The sequence below is a fragment of the Girardinichthys multiradiatus genome, chromosome 8 (assembly GCF_021462225.1).
Source record: "Girardinichthys multiradiatus isolate DD_20200921_A chromosome 8, DD_fGirMul_XY1, whole genome shotgun sequence".
Taxonomy (NCBI): Eukaryota; Metazoa; Chordata; class Actinopteri; order Cyprinodontiformes; family Goodeidae; genus Girardinichthys; species Girardinichthys multiradiatus.
In genome coordinates, this window is record NC_061801.1 from 32,504,104 (window position 1) to 32,514,511 (window position 10,408).

At 37.7% G+C, this 10,408-nt stretch overlaps 1 long non-coding RNA gene across 1 annotated transcript; it reads right to left on the reverse strand.

The window, feature by feature from the left end:
- Positions 1 to 9,635: 9,635 nt before the first annotated feature.
- Positions 9,636 to 10,186, reverse strand: LOC124872256. The gene is made up of 2 exons (XR_007039235.1): positions 9,796 to 10,186; positions 9,636 to 9,699 (listed from the first exon to the last, which is right to left on the reverse strand). It is a non-coding gene; the product is annotated as an uncharacterized LOC124872256 (long non-coding RNA).
- Between the last annotated feature and the right edge of the window lie 222 nt (positions 10,187 to 10,408).

Sequence of the window (10,408 nt, forward strand, 5' to 3'; positions counted from 1 at the left end):
GAAATTAAAGAAATAAAAACAAATTTAGAAATTAAAGAAATGTTTACCTTTACTTGTATTTAAGTAACATTTTATCAAAGTAACTGTACTTTTATTTGAGTACATTATTTTTGTTTTCTTTCCACCTCTGAAAGCCAGATGTACTAACGATGCTGGAGAGTGATAAGATTATAGATGGTGTAACAGAAAAGTGTCAGCTGCTGCAGTGGTTACTCATACAGTGAACAATGTAGGTGTACAAATACAGTAGCTTTCCAGTTTTTCTTCCCCTCTATTTTGTCAGGTTCAAGTTAAGTTTTGAAGTAATAGTTTACCTTATAAGCTAAATATCCATACATAATATATATTGTTTCTGTAAATTATATTAGCCATCTGAGAATTAAATTCATTACATTAGGACTCTAAGTATGTGTCAATATACAGTATATTTATTGGCCTATATTTTTCATTGAAATTTCAACCCAGCAGTCAAAAGTGGGCCAGTCTGTCAGGAACTGCCAGGACACTTTTTCTCCCCAGTCCACCCCAGGGTTTACCCACTTTTGTGAGATACTGTATACTCTTATTGTAGATTTATTTTCAGTCCCACTAATATGCTTAAAAATCACAACATATAGTTAAAATATACACTCACCACACATAAAATGATGATCACCTACCTAATGGTGTTTTGGTACCCCTCGCATTTGCTGCCAAATCACCCTGGACCTTTTGAAGCATGGTTACCACAAGACCTCTAATATCTGTCATCCAGATGTTAGCAGCTGATTCTTCAAGTCTTGTAAGGTGGGGTCTCCATGGGTCGGCATCATTTGTCTAGTACATCTCACAGATGCAGAAATATATTGAGATCTGTGAATCCGAAGGCCAAGTTGACACCTCAGACTTGTGCTCCTCAAACCATTCCTGAGCTATTTTTGCTTTGTGGCTGATAACAGTTCCTGCTGAACTTGGCACAGCCATCAAGAAATACACGGCAGATTAAAGGCTGTACATGGTCTGCAGCAATAATTAGGTAGGTGGTGTGTGTCAAAGTGACATCCACATGAAGGGCAGGACCCTTTGGCTAAAACATACTGCCTCTGCAAGCTTGCCTTTTTCCTGAAATGCTTCCTAGTACCATGTATTCCACAGATTAGCAGTGTGGCCATCCGATTTATGTAGAAGTTATTCTGAAACATTAAATGGTCACTTTCTTACATTGATTCCAGTTTTGATGCTCTTTGTGGGCACTTTCAGCTGTGGACATGTGGACATGGCTCAGTATGAGCACCCTGACTAGTTTTCACCCTATAAACAACAATGCACTGACACCTTTCTATCACAACCAGCATGAACTTCTTAAGTAATTTTAGCTATAGTGGCTCATCTGTCCAATAGGACTCAGGGCAGCCTTTGCTCCCAATGTGCATTATTGTTCCTGCTTTCAACCACTTTTTATAGATGCTGACCACTCCAGACTTTGAACACCCCACAATAGCTGCAGTTTGTGAGATGCTCTGACATTGTTGTTTAGCCATAACAATTTGGCCCCTTGACAATCTTGCTCAAACCTTTATGCTTGCCCATTGTCCTGCTTCCAACACATCAACTTTGGGGACAAAATATTTACTTGCTGCCTTCATATATCCCACTTAATAGGTGCCATGATGAAGAGATAATCAGTGTTATTACATTACACATCATGCTCAAAATGTCCCCAGATCGGTCTATAGCTATAAGTTAAAGGTTATTTTAAGACTACAGATCGACGAATAATAAATTATGTACATTTATGTCAGAAAAACAGCATGAATATTTAATTTTCCACTTAAATCTGTAATGTTGAAGTTTTTTTGTTAATCTTATCCTGCTGAACACAAGAGGAATTTACTGCAATAATTTCTTCAAACAAAGCTAAAGAAACTAAGTTTCACTACAAATTAATCAATGGTATTTTATTTTGGAACTGAAAAATATCGAAATATTGTTACCATTGGAGCTGGTATTTCGTTGTATTGTGAAATGGACACCGGATTATTATGCTGTTTTTCTGAGTCATCCAATTTTCAGTGTTTGTTTTTGTTTTCAGTTCAGTAAGCAGTATGGCTTTAGAAACAAACTTCACCTTGTCTCTTTAGCTCTCGTTATTTTACCTTTTCTTACTGAACTGTAGGTATTAAACGTGGATCATAACCATCAAAAATTTATGTTCTTTAACAACAGGCAAACACTGTTCTTTAATTAAATGCCTTTATGTAAATCTGTTTGGCCTTACATTGAAAGATGCGCATAGTCTTCTATGGAAATATGTAATTAAACAAACAAATAAACACATTTAACTATTGACTTTGAGTCATAGTTATTGCATCATAGTGAACTGTATAAGACACATCCAGCCAGCATTTTGTGATTGCCCAAGGCAGCTGAACATCAGTGTCAGAGGTCCATGTCTTTCTTCATGTTTGCTTAAAGTGCACGAACCCTTAGTTCCCAAGTGCTTTTTTTTCTAGATTCATAACAAGTCAAGTTCAATGGAATATGTTCACAGATCACAGCCACACTGCAGTGTTATTGGTAATACTGACAGAGAGCAAAGTCTGGGTAATGCCGCCTGTCAAAGCTTACCAGTACTAAAAATCCTGTTTTCTGTCTGCATCCAAGGGTCTGAGTTCTTTCTTTCACACTCAATTGAAGCCAGCCATCTTTTAACATCTGACAAAGTGTGAGGTATAATTTGTAAACATTCATTACCTCAATGATTTTACTGAACCTGTCATGAATAATAGGATGAGAGGTTGTCTCAGCCTTCAGTCTAAAGTAAAAGCAAGGGGGCAGACATTCTTTTTTCTTTTAATCAAACCCCTTCTAGACATTTGTTTAAAGTTCTCTACATGTTTCAGTTGCAAGTTAGAAAATCATTCGGCTATGCCTGTTGCTGTGCTCAGTGACAAGCTAACTACTGTTAGCAATAACAGAAAATAAGCATATTGTTTTGCAACTTATGTAATGAAACACTAAACCAATATGTTCTCTAACAGGCAGAATGCATTAAAAAGATTTATTAGAACACAAACCATCAAAAGTGCAAATGAACAGTTTATTATTGGATCTTTGCTATGTTTTAAACAAACTGCAGCCACATTGGATTTTGGTTGTGATTGGTAAATAACCTCTACTAGGAATTTCAACTTCAGGGCATTTGCAATCAGGTTTTTGAACTTGGAACTTGAAAAGTTGTCTTTTGAGAAAAAAAAAGTTCAATATTCTTTGTTACTCATTTTAGTAACACACACACACACACACACACACACACACACACACACACACACACACACACACACACACACACACACACACACACACACACACACACACACTCTCTTGTTTTGCTATATGTAGTGAGGACCATCTGTTGACTCCCATTGACTTCCATTGATTTTCAGTCATTTTCAACCCTTTCTATGCCCTAACCCTGACACTAAACTCACCCTAAACCTAACCATTACCAGTTCATGCCTAACCCTAACCTTAACCTAAACTCAATTCACATCTTAGTCCTAAACCTAACCATTAGCAAAATAGGTCGTGAGGACCAGCAAAATGTCCTCACTTTGGTACAAACGGTCCTCAATTTGATGGTGACATTGGGAAAATGGTTCTCACTGTGATGCCAAGACAGGAACACACACACACACACACACACACGCACACACACACACTTTCATCACATCAAACAAAATTAGAGTCAGTCAATTGTGCAGTGTTTGTGCACACAAACACACACACAAACATGCACACACATGAAATTAATAAAAGTCTAAGGAGGTGACCAGACATCACATTGAAGATTTTAGGTTTTAAGTCTTGCAAAGTCCAAACCCCTCAAGACATTATCTAAAACCAGGAACCTGGCAAAACAGCTTCACAGGATTAAGTTACCACCATTATGCTTTACAGTATATACCGTGGTCTTACATTTGAAATCCTCAATTTACGTTTTCCATACATTACTTTGTTTATGTGGCCAAATTTTTTTTGTCTTATCTGACAGTAAAACCTAGCATTTTCCAGGTCCATGAGGGAAGGGATTATTATTGCTTTGAAGATAAATATTGTCGACCATTTAAGGATCAATGTCATTAATTAGACATAAACTCACCTTGGTAAATTTTCAAGTGGTAAATTGAGGTCTTGATGACTGATTTTTTTTAAAAAGTGGTATGTGTTTGATTAAAAACCCCTGAGCATCGCCAACAAAACATGTCACTATGTTTGTTTGAGCATTGTTGTGTCATTTCATTGATGGCAAGGATTAGTATTAAATCCACTTGAGCCAGGTTAATATGATTTAAGTCATGTTCATAGTTCACCTCATAAACAATGTTCTAACTTGAACTAGGTCTCATTCTTTCATCATATTTTGTCTGAAATATACATGTAGATCACTCACAAGCACCCATATGCATTACCCTATCGCCTAGCTTCTGTGTTATTCTCTCCTATTGTCTTTGTTCGCATACATTTTATTTTATAGTCACTAAAGTACCAAAATTGCTGCCTTAATTGACAAGTTTCAGTATTGTTTTCATATGGAAACAACACTTTTAACCCCTTACCATCTATTCAACACAGACATGATTTGCCATATGTTTGCTGCTTTTAATACACAGTTTCAGATGATTCAGAAAGACTAAAATTCAGAAATATTAAATTATTTTCTTTAAAAATAATTAATCATTTTCAGTGACTACTACTAGTAGAGCCCATGCAGTGAATTCAAATCAAAATCACTGGACTACGTGTCCAGCTGCCAAGCTGGACATTTGGTGGCATAGCAGATAAAGCAGAAACAGAAAACTGAGGCTACAATTCGCACTGGCTCACAAAGATTGGACAAGAACAGAATAGAAAAACTATAAATAATCAAAAGAGTCCTAATTTCAGCAGCGACATTCAGATTGTAGGGTCAGAATTTGGCAAAAAACAGAAGAATGGATCCATCCTGCCTTGTATCAACTGCTCAGACTACTGTGGTGGCATAATGGGGGATATACACTCCCAGCCACTTTATTAGGTACACCTTGCTAGTATTGGGTTGGACCCACTTTTGCCTTTAGAACTGCCTTAATCCTTCGTGGCATTGATTCAACAAGGTACTAGCAACATTCCTCAGAGAGTTTGGTCCATATTGACATGATAGCATCACACAGATGCTGCAGATTTGTCGGCTGCACATCCATGATGCAAATCTCCCATTCCACCACATTCCAAAGGTGCTCTATTGGATTGAGATCTGGTGACTGTGGAGCCATTTGAGTACAGTGAACTCATTGTCATGTTCAAGAAACCAGTTTGAGATGATTCGTACTTTATGACATAGCATGTTATCCTGCTGGAAGTAACCATCACAAATAGGGTACACTGTGGTCATAAAGGGAAGGACATGGTCAGCAACAATACTGAGGTAAGCTGTTGCTGTTATGGCTTGCGAGATTGAGGACCCCGGAATGCAGACTAGCAGGCAGCATGACGGTAAGTGCAAAACGATTTAATAAAAGAACTAAAACTCACTCTCAGAAGAGGCAGGAACAAAACAATAAACGGAGAGGCAGGACAGGCTTGGCATGATTCACAAAACAAGAAATGAGCATGATCTGAGAATGTTTCCACAAGGAATAAACAAGACAGGTGTGTATATATAGCGTGTGACCAGGTGAAACAAGAAGACAGATTAACTAGGTGCAGGTGAACCGGATAACGTTAATGAACACACAGAACAAAACGTGGTTGGAGCAAAAACAGAGACTCTTGAATACAAACAAACAAAAACTAAAGCATGACCAGAACCAAAAACCAAACTTGACAAAACATGAACAAGACTAAAACATGACCAGAAAAATAAACAGAAACATGATTCAAAACTTGAACTGTGAATAAGACCAACAAAAACCCAAAAACAACCACAAATCTTAACAGTTGCGTTAACACGATGCTCAATTGGTACTAAGGGGCCCAAAGTGTGCAAAGAAAATATCCCCCACACCATTATACCGCCACCACCAGCCTGAACTGTTGATACAAGGCAGGATGGATCCATGCTTTCATGTTGTTGACGCCGAATTCTGACCCTACCATCCGAATGTCGCAGCAGAAATCGAGACTCATCAAACCAGGCAACGTTTTTCCAATCTTCTATTGTCCACTTTTAGTGAGCCTGTGTGAATTGTAGCCTCAGTTTCCTGTTCTTAGCTGACAGGAGTGGCACCCGATGTGGTCTTCTGCTGCTGTAACCCATCCGCCTCAAGGTGCGACGTGTTGTGCATTCAGAGATGCTCTTCTAACAAGTGGTTATTTGAGTTACTGTTGCCTTTCTATCAGCTCGAACCAGCCTGGCCATTCTCCTCTGACCTCTGGCATCAGCAAGGCATTTGCCCCACAGAACTGCTGCTCACTGGATATTTTCTCTTTTGGGACCATACTCTGTAAATCCTAGAGATGGTAGTGCATGAAAATCCCAGTAGATCAGTAGTTTCTGAAATACTCAGACCAGCCAGTCTGGCACCAACAACCATGACATGCTCAGTCACTTAAATCACTTTTCTTTCCCATTCTGATGCTTGGTTTGAACTGCAGCAGATCGTCTTGACCATGTCTACATGCCTAAATGCATTGAGATGCTGCCATGTGATTGGCTGATTAGAAATTTGCATTAACGAGCAGTTGGACAGGTGTACCTAATAAAGTGGCTGGTGAGTGTATATTTGGCACACTTTAGGTTCCTTAGTACAGACTGAGCATTATTCAAATGCTCCAGCCTACCTGAGTATTGTTGCCAACTATATCCATCCTTTCTATGACCACAGTGTACCCATCTTCTGATGGCTACTTCCAGGAGGATAACACACAGTCATAAAGCTCAAAACATTACAAACTGCATTTTTGAACATAAACCTGAGATCAGTGAATATAATGTTCTCCACAGTCACCAGATCATAATCCAACTTAGCAACTATGTGGTGGAATGTGATAGTTGCCCTACAGATGATAAATCTGTGTGATGATATCATGTCAATATAGACCAAAATCGCTGAGTAATGTTACCATCACCCTGCAACAATGGATTGTTGACCTATCCAGTGTGTATTCCTGACTCTTGTCCAATGATTGTTGGGGACAGGCACCCCTCCCCCAAAAGAATGACAAAGCTCCTTCAAGTTCTTCTGTCATTCAACAAACTCACATTTTTGAACTAAGGCTTGGTTAAAACTACCCAAATTATCTCCTAAAATCAGAAATCTGACAGTTGAAAAATCAATCCAGTAGTTTTTCCTTCATATATACTCAATGTTTTTTCATTGTTAAGGTCATTTTTTTTAAGTCTAAAAAGAAGAGGAAGTAAGCTAATCTTGCCACTTCAGTCTTAGATAGAAGCGACACAAATTTCCCATAGATGTACAGTATGTTCAACAAAGTAGTCACTCCAAAACAAGTGTATTGATTCAGCTGCAAATTCTTTTGGTTCGCTTCAATTCTGTAAACCTGGATTGTTGTTGGAGAATACTGAAGATTTTTATGGCAATTGTTTTAGCTTTAAGCTGGATCAACACATACAATAAGGTAACAGCAAAAAAAGTGTTGCCCTCCAACTCCTGTGCATGTAAATAAAACAGTTGATTATACTTTGTAGACTACCCAAGCTTTATGGAAGGAAGTGAGCCTTCAGACAAACTACTGTTATTCTTAATTGACCTTGGGAGCAGAGTTTTTACATATTCATGGTGTTACAAAAAATGAAACCCCAAACTCTAAAAACTCAGAATCCCTGACCATTCCATCAACAAAAATAAATAATTGAATGAAAGATGGGGTATAAAACTTTTTTTTTGGTCAGTGCATGGGCAGCTTTTCAGCTAGACAAAACAGGCCCCCCAACAAAAAACAAAAAATAAATTACAGCTTCTTCAATAAAAAAGTAGCTATTGAGCAAGAGCTCCACACAAAAGAAGCACATGGTTCCCCATATTGCTTGTAATAGGCAGACATGGGAAATATAAGAGGTTCAGCAAAACAAAATAAGTAAGAGAGGGGCTAGTGAATGTGATGAGGAGGGAAAGGCAAAGAAAGAGGCAAGCAGAGAGCGCAGAGGGGAAAAGAGACATATAACTCCTGTTTGTATTTACTGGAACAACACACTATTTAACCCTGAGTGACCAATTTCTGTTGGATGATATTACAGTAGGGAATCTGTATATTTAAGCAATGCTGTTTGAATTGATGATTGCCTCAATTTATAGAACTGCAAAGAGTGTGCGTGTGTTGATATTAATACCAGGATGCTTCCTAGTGTTTTTGGAAAGTTAAGAGTTATATGTTTTTTGATAGTCTGCCTTTTTGTATTTATAAAAGAGTGTCTGTTTTTGGTAAATGACAATAAATTATATCGCCTTTTGCTAAGAAATGTTTTTACTTGTGACTGCAACAGGAAAGTTTGAGGTAGATCTTCTTTGACATCTGTTCCAATGTTTTTTTCTGGCTTCTTTTCAAAGTTGTCTTATCAGAACTGATCAGTACCAGTTGAAATAGTTATCCTATGCTGCTTTTTTTTCCCTCAATACTCACTCAGATTGTACTGATAGGTTATTTTAGCCAAACAGATTTGATTTATGTACTATAAAGTTTAGTACTTTATTATAACTAAATAAAAAAATATTACACATTGTAAGGTTCACTATTTGTAATTTTCAAGAGCTCCTATTTGAATATACACAAGACTTAACTTTGGACATATATCCATGGTCCACCCTTATCGAGTTTTCATCTTTATCTCAGTAACCCCACATTGAGTTCTTAGCATTTATTTGCATTGTTCATCTCCATTAATCATCAAAAATAAATTACAATTCAGCTGTTAACATGGATACAAAATGCTTTGTTTATGGGTAAACAGTGGAAGTATGAAAAGATGAAATAGCAGTGGGTTTGAGATGGGGATTTAAAAAAGGCAAACAGGCAAACTGATCGAGTTAAAAACAAGATATCCAAACTACTGCCATCGTACCCGTTATCTGTGGACCTGAGTTTTGTTGAGTCAGGTTACACAAAGAAATTTGCTTTGTTGAATACCTGTGTCATTTTAAAAGTGTGTAGGCCCAATGGACAAAAGCGCATCTCATAATACACCATGTTGTCAAAGAATCTCTCTCAGTTCCTACATTGGAGCAATAAGGGTGTACTTAGTATTTTCCATTGCTTCTGCATTTTGATTGTGTAATCAGTCACAATATTAAAATATATTTTTTTAATGTTGCTTTTACATAATTTTAAGACTTGGTAAAGGTTAAATGATTCTCTTATGTGTTGGGAAACTTTTTTCTGTTTAGGCATATTCTGTGAAAATTGATACTAAATTAATCAAAGGAGGCTTTGATTCAATTCTGTTCAAAATGATTTATAGTTTAAACACATCTGTTACTACTACTTTTGGGATTAGAACATTTCCAGATTTGGAGAAGCACAGATACAATAAATTCATGATTACAAATAGCAGGTTGCAAGACTGGGAACAATAAAGCTGAATGCAGACAAACAAGAAATGTCATTATTTTCGTAATAGATCTGACCCACATACAGAAGAACACTCCGGAGAAAGAGAATAAGTAAAATGATGTTTTTATTGTGCCACAAATAATCAGGAAACAGGAGCGGACGAATCTTCAACTGTACGGAAAAAGGGAAAGAGGACTGATGAAAACAGGAAACTAAATGAAACTGAGCAAACAATAAGTAATTATGATAATCAAGTAGACTGCTTACTAAGTGGGCATGGTCAAGTCGCCAGTGGTAGAAAGATTCGGAGTCCAGGTTGTCAAAGCTGAATTTATTCTTCCTTAGGTGCTGTTCGAGTGAGCTTGGAGATTTCAGAAGAGAGTGCAATGTGAAGATACTTGCGTTGGAGGGTGGACAGGGTATGCTTATGCCTTGGTCCAGGAAACGGAGGAAGCAGGAAACTGCCAGCTTAGTCTGACTCCAGATGGAAACAGTAGTTAGGAAACGAAGTCCTCAGAACGTAGATATTCTTGATCGTCCGGAAACGTCCGGATACGAAGTCAGTGTTCAGTAATGTAAATCCAAGATTCAGGTTTTTAGTCTGCGAAGGAACATAAACAAAGTTACTTGAGAACACAGGACAAAGCATAGACTTAGAGTTGGCTGAGCTTGTTACCACTGAAGGCAAATCACTCTGGCGTCAAAGTTCTGGCAGCCTCCTGCTTAAGTACTCCTCCAAGTAATTAGCAGGATAAGTCGCACCTGTCACCCAGCAAACCTGAGAACTCCAGCACCATCTGAAACACTGAACACATGTTCCAAGCACAAAATACACAAACACAACCCAGATGCCGACAAGAAATATGTAAGTTACATACAA